Here is a 12,647-nt window from a genome sequence, read left to right as displayed (position 1 = left end):
CACCATGGCAAAAAGACATTTCCTGGATCTCTCAGACAGTACTGTGAATGTTTTGCTGGGTAGTACTCGCCTATTTTCCTAACAAATATCCAGTTTCTGATACATATTTGAATTGTGGTGATCAAAAATTTCCCAATACCTTTTTATGGTAATGGGAAATTAGCTTGCTATCCCTCACCCTGTGTTTTTCAGTTTACAGGTTCCATGTACAAAAATGTATTTACTTTTTAAACACATTGCTTCTACCATCTCTAAATTTGTCAGTGCAATTTTGTATTCCAGGCTTGCATGGCATTTGTAGATCCTTATGGGTTATTTGCTTTGTGAGTTCAGTAAATGTAGTCTTCATTTTTCATCCAAGTCACTAATTAAGAGGTGGAATGATGCCCAAAACAGAGGCCTGCAGAGTCTCAGCTAATACATTCACTCACTGTTGATCATAAACTCTTAGCTGTTTTTAATCAGCTTCTCTCTGTATTCAGCACTAGTTCTAGTTGTCCTTGGTTCCTTAGTTCACCTGTGAAATGTGGAAGTGGTAAAAGCCTTATTAAAACATCTATTATGCAATCTGAGAAGGAAATATCTTTTATATAGGGTATTTCAGCTGAATTGGTATCACTTCTTCATTATTTTCTGACATTTGCAGTCTATTTCTTCCAGTATTCAAAAAAAAAAAAAGGAAATTTAGGTTTTTGAGGAATTACAAGCCACTACTTTTCTTCCTCTCTGAAACCAACCAACCCCACTCTTTTCTGGTCCCTGCTCTGAACCATGAGTTCTTCAAGGGCAGTGGCTAAGGTTTCTGAAATGGTAAAATGGCAAGAGCTAGTCAGTCTCCTGAGTTTGGTATTGGGTACAGATAAATTGAAAATATCTAACTTCTCCAAATACACTTGATTCCATCCTTCTCCTACCTCCTTTCCTTATGTTGCTGGTGTAAAAGGTATTAATAACCTGGTATGGAAGTGTGAGGAGTTTTAATTTTTACTTTCTGAGTTTACAGAAGGCTGCAATGAAAATTTTCAAGACTACTGTAAACTGCAATGTTTCAGAGTCTTAGTATCATTCTCACCTTTTACTGAAAATAATCTAAGCAGTGATTTGTAGGGACTGTTTGCTACCTACAGGCTTTATATTTAGGCTGTAGGAGTGAAGTGTGATTGATTTTCAATGTAGCTTAGGAACCTGAGTGACTTAGGTAATAGAATCTGATTCAGCTGTAACATTTAGTCACAAGAACATAAATATGGCTAATTTACAAATATTTTATTAGCAAGAACTGCAGGTTCTCAGGCTTTCTCTCCATCAGGTGTTTTAAACAAGCCAAAAAGGAACATCCAAAAGTATATAGACTCTAAGTGGGTGTCTGAGATGACAAATTAAGGCTTATGCAGAGCTGATTTAGATGAATGTCAAAAACTTTTACCTGGAGGAAGAATTGACAGCTTTTAGAAGAAATACTAAAAACTCTATTTAGCTGTCAGAATGAAATGCAATGCTACATGACTTGACAAAAAGTCTCCTTTTGTGTCGTTGAGTTGAAGGCAGGGTGGTGGTTTGTGATTTTTGTGGGGAACTCCACCATTCCTGTAGGCCATGTAATTGCAATTTTGGGAATGGCAACTTCTCACAAATTATAAATCAGGTAAAGGTTAAATTTTCAGAAAGCTTCTTGTGATAAAAAGGGTTTTCTTCACATTTGTGTGATTTTGTACTGAAAACAGTAGCTTATGTGAAAGAAACAAGATTAGACTTCAGATATTGAATTCACTACTCCCATTTCCAATATCATCAGAAAGGTCCCCAGCTGTCACTGCACATTGGTTTGACAGCTCTGAGCTCAAAGAAAGCCAGGGGTCTGCACTATTTTTAAAGTGAAATGGAGATAAATGTGCAGTACATGTGTAGCTGTTAGACTAATTCTTCTAATTGTTGGTGTGGGTCTTCCCAGAAGGTGACTTTATCCCCAGGAGCCTGAGAGTGCCCTGGGGAATTGGTGGAGGATGCTCCTTTGGCATCACAGTGCCTGTTCTCATTGCCTGCCACAGTCTCTCCTCACTGGCATCGCTGGGCTCAGCGTAGGAAATTGTTGGTGACTATACCCTTTAATGTTCTATTTTCATTCTAAACAATCATGCATGAAAAATAGATGTGATGGATTTTTTGACATGTGGAGATAACACATTTTTCCTCCCTTCATAATCATTTGAAGTCTGCACTCTATCCTGTGTGTGGGAAAGGAGGAGAATCAAGTGCTGAATGTAATGGATGCTGGGCAGGAACTAAAGAGGCATTCAGCACTTGTGGTTTAAAGTGTAGCCTTTTATAAAGAGTCCTCTCTTAATTTACTCCATTTTTGTTACTCATTAATCTCTGTGGTCTACATGATGATGGGACACTTCAGAACTTATAAAACTCATTTAGAAAAAGCTGCTGCTGGTAAAACTGTAGAATATATGAGTGCTGGAAAGAGCTGTGGATTGAATTTAGTAATTACATTTCACTTAGACTATGTACAATCATATATATATATGTAAAATAATTTATAAAATATACACTATAGTACATGATGTATATACATATTGCATGAAATGGAAAGCACTACACAGAAGGCATATGGATGATCTATATGATGCTGTGTACTTTACATATATTTTATGTAGTGGCAGATGGATTTCTAACTCATTTTTGCTGCTACTATTATATAGGTTTTGTGTACGTTGGTAATACACAATAAATAAGGCAGCTTTTTCTTGGATGAAAAAAATCCAATAGAAAGCTGCTCCATCAATATTTGCAGTAATATTTCTACCCCATTTTCCCTTCAACAGCCATCAGCTCTGCTGTTGCCATGAAGCTAATGTGGGGTGACTCATTTAGCAGCATATTATTGCATCATTGCAACATGATGTAAGGCACATCAGGCTTTATTAAATTAGCCTGAATTTTGCAGTATCTCAGTAACATTTTATGCACATTAGCACCACACTTAGTGCTCCTTATGGGGATATACTTCAAGTAAACAGATTAAGACATGATTTCAGACAACTTTTCAGAATTTACCAATTTCTGCTTTCTTCACGATTTGATACGGAACTTTAAAGGTTTGCATCTTGTTGCCTGCAAATTTAGCTATTTGTTAAAGAATAAAATGGCAGCATTTGTTGGCTGTATGTGTTAGCTGTTGCATCCTTAACGGACTAAGAAGTTTGTTTTATTTTTGTGTAAAAAATTTGTTTCTGAACGAACACTATAAGAACTTTTGAAATGAACCCAAAAAATGCCTTTAGCATCAATTTCTTGGGCAATTTAACAGATGATCACTTCAGCAAAAGAAATGACTGCAAGTGTATGTTACTTTGTCTTTGCATAGTCAGTAATTTGCCTCTTTAAAATTTAAAGAGACTTTAAAGCAGCTTGAGCAGAATTCAAACCTAAAGAGCAATCCTGCAATGTTGGGGCAAGTAGTTACCTCAGAGCTCACTCTCTAATAGCTGAGGAAGTGTAATAAGGGTATAACTCCAGAAATTTGAGCTGTCTAGGGAGAACATAAAAGCTCATTTGTATTGTGCATAAGCAAAAATGGCAACTTTTTTGTATTACTGGCTGGTATTACAAGCAAAAGTTAAAACAAGAGTATAGACACCAGAAAATACCACCAACTTAAATGTATTTTTAATATGTTCCTAAACATATTAACTAATATTAATAAATTATATTTAACAATAAATTAATAAATTCTTATTAAAATAATTTTGATTAAATAATATTAATTAATCTAGAAAACAATTGTGTGAAATATTATTTATATTATAATTTAAATTTATGTAGTTATATAAATTATATAACTGCAATATGTGTATTTGGTGTAATGGAGAAGATTGATTTTAATATTTTTAATGAAGCATCAGGCAACATTAAGCAGCTGTAAGATTAATTAAGCACACAGACAAAAATGTGAATGTTAGGTTATAAGGATGTGCAAAATATATGTCGGAAGCAGAAATGAGATTTACTGACAAAAATGGAAAAGTAGAGAAGAATATGAAAAATGTAATTGGAAATACAAGTTTTGTGAGGACAAAAACCTCAGAAGTGACAACAGGGAAAGAAATGAGTGATTGTGAATAGTGGGGTAGAGCAGGATTTTAGTGGCATTTGACAGCTGGGATGTTACTTAAAATGTAAGAGTTAGACTAGAAGAAGGGCTTTGTAGCACAGGGTATTTTCCCAGGTGGTTGTTGTTCAGATGGGTGCAAAGGCACACAAATAAATCCTCCTCAGGCTGCAGGAGCAGTGTGGCAGCCTGGCACTGCAGTTGCTCGTAGGATGCTTTGCCAGGGTTTCTACCAGCCAGTGTCCCTGAAACAACCAAAAAGCTTTTCCTCCTCACTGCTGGTGTGTGTCTGAGGATGCTTTAGATGGATCTTTCCAATGAGGCAGAAAATTGCATCATTTTCTGCACCTTTCTGATGAGTGGGGCTGTAGAAAGGCTACAAGCAGTGGCACCAGTTGCCTTTCTTCCTTCCTCACATAGTTTTAGAAGCAGTACAGAGAACATGATGTCTCCTTAAATCCAAGTAATACTGAGTTATGGAAGTATAAAAAAATTTAAGGCTTGTACATGTGTGGGGATTTTAATACCAATATAACTTTAACGCTGAAAAACTGGTTTTATTTTGTAAATTCTCTCTTTTTAATCTCCCCTTCTCTGACACTTTTGATATCAGGTGTCTCCCTGAAGCAGATTTTTACAGCTGAGCTATCAATCTCTAAGAAATGCAGCTGCTGAAGGAAAGGCTGGCACAATGTTAACTGAAGCAGTGACTCTGGATTCTGCCAGCTGATACCATCCTGAAAGATTGGGATGGGGAGAGGGATATATAGTTTAAGGGCAGATGGAATGCCTGAACTTTAGTTTATTTTGCTTTATTTTACTTCTCAAGTAGAATCAAGCAATATTAACTTTCTTTTCATCATGATTTATTAGAAGTGAATTACTTATCGTGCTATTGGGAAAATATCTCCTGTCACTCAGCAGATAAGGAGTCTGCAAAACCTTTTTAGAAAGTAAAAATGTATGGGGCACAGGCTAGATTTCTTTTTCCAGCGCTGGAGGTGACCACCTGAAGTTAATCAGGGAAGACATTCCCCCTGGAATGAAGTGGGTAGCAGGTGTTAGGAATTTGTTATAGTTGGAGGAGGGATGCTATTTATAAAGGGGGAGCAGCTCTGTAAGGAATAATTTTCAATGCCTGTACCAAGCAAACAGTTTCTTGTCTTTGCCCTTCTCTTTCTCACACTATTTGGGGTTGGCAAATTTCCTTACCGCCTTTATTTTTTTGCTTATTTTTGATTGTATTTAAGGTTATGGGTATTCTGTAAACTAAGATGCATATTGCTACGTAAGGAAGGAAAAAATATGCTACAGCACAGAGTGCAGGTAAAACTTCTTGGTGAATTACTATTTGTGTCCAGCTGTTCTGACTGCCTCAGAGTTGGGTGCTTCTCAGTTACGAATTTATGGTATTAGTGGAGGATGGGGAAAATATTAGCTCAGCTCTGTACTCCCAGCCATGCCTGCTTATCTGAATGAGCTAATATTGCCCTTTGGAAGTGTGCATTCCTTTTGTCTGTAATTACTGTAGTATGTTAAGCCCCCATTTACCTTCCTTTTTGAATTAATAGATATAGAAAGTCCCTTCCCAGACTTTACAAATGCACAAATAGTTGGTGTCAAGAAGAACAGAGGCCCTGAGCAGGACTGGGGAGGGGGAGTGAGTGCTGTGGGCAGCCTGTTCTGGGCAGGACTGGGGAGGGGGAGTTGGTGCTGTGGGCAGCCTGTTCTGAGCTCTGCTTCCTGGGCTGGCTGGGACAGCACAGCCTGGCCACTCAGGCACTGCTGGACAAATCCACAAGATTTGTCATTTACATTCCTCCTCCATGGAACTAAACCATCCAACTTGTTTTGGTTTCAGCTGTGTTCTAGAGTGCTTTTCCAGACACTGGTGCTCCTGCTGGCACAGGTTTCTGAAGAGCAGGGAGAGAAGGGTAACATTTATTCAGGAGAGGGGATTGTAGCCTAGGATATCTCCTGGCCATTTCCTAGCACCCTAATATTGAACTGAGCTGTTCCTTGATCATATGTGAAAACATTTGGGTTCTCCATGTTAAGTCCTAACAATTAACTGGTTGCTAATTAACATACCCTCATCATGTTAATAATTTTCTGACTTGGTTCTTAGAGCAAGATTTTTCTCTTGGTTGTGTGGGAGAGGAGATGTACAGCTTCCATACTATATACATGAAATGATCTGCTAATGGTCTGAAATATTTTAAAATAATTTTGCTGAAAATGCAGAGAATAGTTTGAGAACTAAGGAACAGATGCAAATATAGTTTGAGTTTTATAATATCCTTTATAGTCTAACTTCTGTAAATAAGGCTCAGCATAAAATCCTTTATTATAATATTGACTCCTCATGCTAGTATCTTGTAATCATAAAGGAAGACAAGGAGGGTGGTACCATAAAAATCAAAAACTACATGAATAACCACTCAGCAACTTCTCTTGTAAAATTTTAGAATTTTCCAGAAAGAGGCTTTTGTATAATCAGAGAAAGGAAGCTGTTCAAATTACTGTTTTCATAATGTAGCAAAAAGATTCAAAGGCAAGGGAGGGGTGCCTGACCTGTAATCACAATGCTTAGTAATGCCTTCCTAGAATTCAGTCAGCAAGGCAAAAATCCCTTGCCCGGGGGGATGAAGGAAGACAAGCTGAGGCAGCATAACCTCGGGGATTGGACACAACATCAGCAGGGTGCTGCTTTAGAGGTGGAAAACTGAATTTGTAGTCTTGCCAATATGCAGCATTGGTGCAGGGGAGACAATATTGCAAAAGAGAAGGAAGAGACTGTTCAAAATATTTGTGTTAATCAGGGTCTTTAAAGACATTTAGATGCAAAAAGAATACAAAATTATTTCTTCCCTTTGCATTTAATCTTTGCCCTCCTCTCTGCTTAAAAAGCCCCATATATGTAATTCTGAATCAGCTCCTTTCTTCTCTCTCCTCTGTCCCTGTGCTCAGTCCCAATATATTTACACATGAACAGAATTTGCCACAGAAGCAGCCTCTGCTTAGGTGCACACATGAATAAGCAGCTCTTGGTGATCTGGAAAAGCCTTGGCATAAAAAGAGAATATATTGATAACTGATCTTCATTGGAGTTATCATTAATTGGAAAGACAGTAAAGCTAAATGTAATTTTGTTTATGATGTTGCATCACTTCAGTATTTAGTACCCTAGGTAGCTGGTTTTAAATCCAGTGAGCAAGATTAGCCTGATTACACTGGCAGGATGCAGTTGATGGATGACTGTCATTATCTTCTCAAACCTGCATGATACTTTAGGTATAGGAGATGATAATTAAATTTTCAAGAGACTACACTGAGATTATAAGACCTAAGTATTTTTTTTAAATGAGGAATATGTTTGCAATTATCAACATGTTGTTAGAGGATCCTCTCCTGAGATGTTTTATTGGCAACCCCTGATTTCCTTTAAATTGATCAAGAAAAAAAAGCTCAAGTTATCATATAACACTTTAGATGTTGTTTTGGTTTTCTAATTCTGATATTTTCCTCCTCCTGAAACAGACCAAAAATGTATCTGATCAAATCTATTGGTAATGGCTTGAAGATGTACAGGTTAGCACAATATATTTAATGAAATGTTGTTTGAGACAAAACACTAGAGAGGATCATAATTAATGCCTCATTTTCTGCCAGTTGCTATTGATTACTCATTCAGAGTCCCTTTGTTCTCAAAATGGTAACACTGTATTTCACATTACTATTTGATGATATTCTCAGGATGAGATTCTTTAACAACATGCTGATAATTGCAAACATATCTCTAAAATTTAAATTTAAAATGAATTTACATCATATGTCAGTGTTTTTTTCCAAATTCAACTCCTATTTTGGAGTGCATATTCATTACAGTTTCCAAAGACTGGAGACTTGAGTAAAGCGAAATTCAACCCTTTATATTTTAGTTATATTTTTGGCTTGAACTGCATGACGTGGAACTCAAGTGAATGGTCTTTTTGCAGCCCTAACCTCTCCACTGGACTAGGATTTCACACCAATTATTACTTGATGTTTTAGTGTTGTGCTGGGTTTTCCTTTGGAAACACCATAACAAAATATACAACTTTGCTGGGGGATTTTGCAAGTTTACCAGAGTTTGACTTTTCTGTTTTGTTATGTTCTTTTAAGCCAGCTTATGCAAATTGTCAGGTTTATCTATAAGGCAAGACATGCAATACTGAGACACGTTCTATCCATGCTGTAAGTCATCCAAACAGCTCACTGAGTAAAAAGGACATGCACATGAAACTTGTGCTCTACCCAGGGCAACATTTCAAGTTTACAGTAAGGCAAGGAATGCACTTGCCATCTGCTCTGTGTAATTCTGAGAAATAGAGAGATGCCAAGTGAGTTTGTCAGCGACTGTGGCGGGATAATGGAGGGATTTGATTGAGATGAATGGTGTTGCATTACATTATTTTGTAAAAGTAAAGTACTCAAGCTCACAATTTTTAACTAAAAACTCAAGTACTTTTTTTTTTTTTTTACCTCTAGACAGTTTTGCTGCTTTAAATAGGTACAGCCTGACTGCTAGGATTGAAAGTATAAATTTTATGGAAAGGAAACTAATGCAAAATAATAGGAAAAATAAAATCTAGTTGAATCTAGTTGACTGTTGGGGAGGTTTTCAAGATCTAAGTTTGCAGTTGGTGAGTTGCAGCTCTCATTTCACTGCCAAAGCAGACTGCCTTATTATGCCAGCATAATAGGCCTGTCATAATCAGTTGCATATAATGGGCTAATGCTTTTATTCTCAACCATATTATTCTTTTGATAGAACATAATGAATAATGTAAAGGCACACAGTTGTATTTGGATGAAACTATCACATAGTTTGGCTATGGCTATGCTGGGAAAATTTGAATTCTTAAAACTGTTTGCCAATGTTTGCATTTAAGAAAAGAACGTGAATAAGATTTAGACCAGGAAGCACGAGGCTACCTGCCTATGGCAAATACAATTTTGAATAGGTAAAAAACTGTATATAGGTAGTGTATGGAGTGTGTTTGTTCCAAATGTTTGTGTGCTTTTCAGGATAGCTTGGCTTTCCTGTTTGCATAGAGCCTAAACATTAGAGAGCTGCAAGGAATATTATGTAAGGACATCTGTGGCCTTTACTTGTCCATTCTTTTATTTTTTTAATATCAAAGTAAAATTAAAGAAATGTTTACCAATGTATTAGAAGTCTGCTGGCTGGTGTCCTAGAAGTTCATTGAAGTCAGAGCAGTGTTTTGGCATCAAATTGTATCTGAAGAGTCATAGAGCTGGGCTGGAGAGAAGAAAACCTAGGAATTAGCCAAACTATTTTTTTACTTTTATGCTTAAATTATTTGAAAGAATCAATTAAAAAACATTTTAAAATAAGTTGACTAAGGACTTTTTATCTCAGGCATATAATTTTGATATAAGCATATGCTTGATTGGCTTGTTAGTTAGAATGGAAGCAAACTTCGCTTGCACGAAAATGCAGCTGCAGTGCAAAGTTACTTGTTTCCTGAGATAAAGGTGCATAAATCCACCCCCCAATGGAGATATGATTCTTTTCCCCCCACCTCATCCTTGCAGCGCTTCAATAGACACCTCCCCAGCATTTCATTTTTATCAGAACACTCTTTAGGAAAGTGACCCCTTTAAAGCATTTGTTGAGATAGTGGCCCTTGTGAAAGCCTTTCCTATTTGGGTCAGGCCATGCCATTTCTTTCCCCTGAGGCTGTCAAAACTGTTCTTGGCTTCTCTGAAAGGGATAAATCTCAAAAGTAAAGCAATCATGTTCACATCTTTTTCACTTTTCTCTTCTGAATCAGGCTTGCTGTGTTCTCAGTTGATTATAATAATTTTTTTCTTTTTTTTTTTTTTTAAGTTATTGAACATTTATTCCTTAGGGAAAACAATGCTTTAAATAACTTTTTGTATATCTTGAAACTGGATATATGCATTATAAAATCCAAAGAGGCACATTTTTAGGAGTGATGCCTGTTTATTTACAATGTAATACAGACAAGGACTTGGCCAAGCATTGAGAGAATAACCAGTCATTGATTATTCTTTGGTAATTGGATGCATGCTTGGCAGATGAGGTTCAGAGTGAGGGTGCAGGTTCTCTGTGGAGAATGCCCCTAACCACGTGTGTAAGTGATCTGCGTCTGCACAGGGACCTCAGGCACTCGGGCAGGAGGAGCTCGATGCTGATAATACAAAGCTGTTCTGCTATCCTCAGTGGTATTTTTGTATTCCTTTCTTTATCAGATGCCCTTAGGAAAGGATCAGTCCTAATCAATATTTTTTCTCAATTGGTTCAAACAGGCAGAAAAATCAATGAGCTGAACTAATGACATCTATTTTTATTTTCTTTTGGAAGACTGAGGAACAATTATAAAATTCTAAACAGATGTTTCATTTGATTGGGCCAATGGTGGAAGAGGGTTGTGGTTTTGTGTTGCTTTGGTTTTTTAATCCTTTTTTTACGAATAAAAAAATGCTTACCCAAACACAGTATAGATCAGAAAACTTCTTCAGAGTGTGTTGCACAGCTTGAGATTTACTATAGCTTGAGTATCTACTATAGTGCTTACACACTATGTTATTGTAGAAGCTAGGCTGCTTTGAAATTCAGGGTCTGGTGAAAATGTCACATACTGGAATACTTAGGACAAGAGCAAGAGTGGCAAATATCATGAAGTAAAGGTTGGAGTTTAAGTCTGGAAAAGACATAGACTCATACCTTTTGGAATGACTTTGTAGAAATGAATTTCAGAGTTTTTACTGGTTGGTTCTTTTTTTTTTTATTTTTCCCCATCTCCTAATGAGTAGAGGAACAGAGGAACTAGGAACTCTCCCCCCTTCCCCCCCTTTTTTTTTTTTTGGAAGCATCTGTATGTATCCCATTGCATTTCCAAAATCCCTGCAGTGGTCAGGGGAGATGCTGGGGTGGCAGGGAGGGCTGTCTCTAATGTGAACGGGCTGCGGTTCCTGATTGTGTTTGACAGCTGCTCTGAGCGAGCAGGGCTGCGCTCCTGACCCCCAGAGCTCCCTGCCAGCCTCAGCACTGCTGCTGCTCTGGGAGGGGGACCTTGCCTCAGCTACTTGAAATGACAACTACCACAATACTTCCTCCCTTCCCCACAGGCTATGCTAAGAAATTTTCCTTCAGTCCTGGGTATTCTTGGTCAAGAAGGACAAGTGTTGGCCTAAGTGAGAACTGGTTTCATTTCTTCTTCTGGCTAGTGTTGGTTTGGAAGAGCTGCTTTTCACAAAATATTGCCCAGGTTTCCTGCACAGTGTTCACCTGTAAAACTGTAGTAAGTGTTTAGAATAGGATCTTTGCTAAATTCAGATTTATACTGAGTAAGCCAGATATTCTGATGTTCATGTTTTCTGCAAAACAATAAAATCTTAGCTATTTGACCAAAGCAAAAATTAGAAGACCTTGGAACAGCCCACCAGCAGATTTCCCCCTGCATGTATTTGCTATATACTTTTGTCACTCTGTCAGAGTATTTCATTTTAATATGAGTTTCAGATTAAGAATTCTGTTTCAAAGACTGTTGTAAGAATAACACTGAAGAAGTTAAGCTGAGAGGAAGTTATTTCTATGCAGTAACACTTTTAATAAATTTTGATTTTCACACTTTTGTATAAAATACTTAACACTTTTGGGCCTTCCTTGAGTTTGTGATGTGGCGATTCTTTCACATCCCACTCCATTCAATTAAAATATAAGATTTTCGTGCTCAAATTAGTCATCAAACAAGAAAAGAGAGAAATTTCAATGGTGATACAATGCAAAAAGAAAAGCTTATTTTATATAGATTCCCTAACTGTCTGAAGTCTTCATTTTCTGCTGATCCCAGCGCACTGCAAGGTGGAAGGCATTTAGTACCTCACTGTGAGCTGTATGAGTGAACCTCACCTTTCACATCCTCTCACACCAGACACATCAGTTTTGATGATCTAGTATATTCCAAAAATACATTTATTTATGAACGAGGTATTTGGGCCTCAGAAGGAAGGTGAGGAGAGGCAGGAGCGATGAGTACCTGCTGTACCCCAGGCAGGCAGCAGCACTGGAGAGGTTCGTGCCATAATCCAGCCCACGAGCGGGTTTGGTGGAACCTCCAGAACCTGCATGGCCACGAGGGCTCGTCCTGGAGAGCAGCTGATGGCACAAGGAATGTTGGCTTGGGAGCAGCCAGGCTGAAGGAGGAATTAGGTGGGGTTTTGGTATAAAAGTTACTCCAGTTAGCAGTTGCTGTCTTAGCATCAGCTGGCAATGAAATGTCAGTGCAGGTGAGTGTAAGGAAAACATGCCCGTTGTCCTGCCAGCTGTACTTTACCCCCTTGTCTGGGAAGGCTGCACCATGTGCTGACCATGGCTGAAGAAATCCAATTGCTCATGAGGCTGCTGCTTCCACATGACCTTAAAATACTGGCAGACATAACAGCAGTGTGTCTTTAGCTGTGTGCAATGTGGAGTGGATGCTGCTCCATGAGCAAA

General features: G+C 37.8%; 1 protein-coding gene across 7 annotated transcripts in view; it reads left to right on the top strand.

Moving 5' to 3' along the window:
* Positions 1–12,647, top strand: part of TCF12 (transcription factor 12) — a 158,648-nt gene that overhangs the window by 90,832 nt on the left and 55,169 nt on the right. The gene's annotated exons all lie outside the window — the stretch shown is intronic.

Source organism: Camarhynchus parvulus, chromosome 10, assembly GCF_901933205.1.
Source record: "Camarhynchus parvulus chromosome 10, STF_HiC, whole genome shotgun sequence".
In the NCBI taxonomy this organism is placed as follows: domain Eukaryota; kingdom Metazoa; phylum Chordata; class Aves; order Passeriformes; family Thraupidae; genus Camarhynchus; species Camarhynchus parvulus.
The sequence above is the reverse complement of the archived record's forward strand: the minus strand, read 5'-3'. Positions and strand labels throughout refer to the sequence as shown.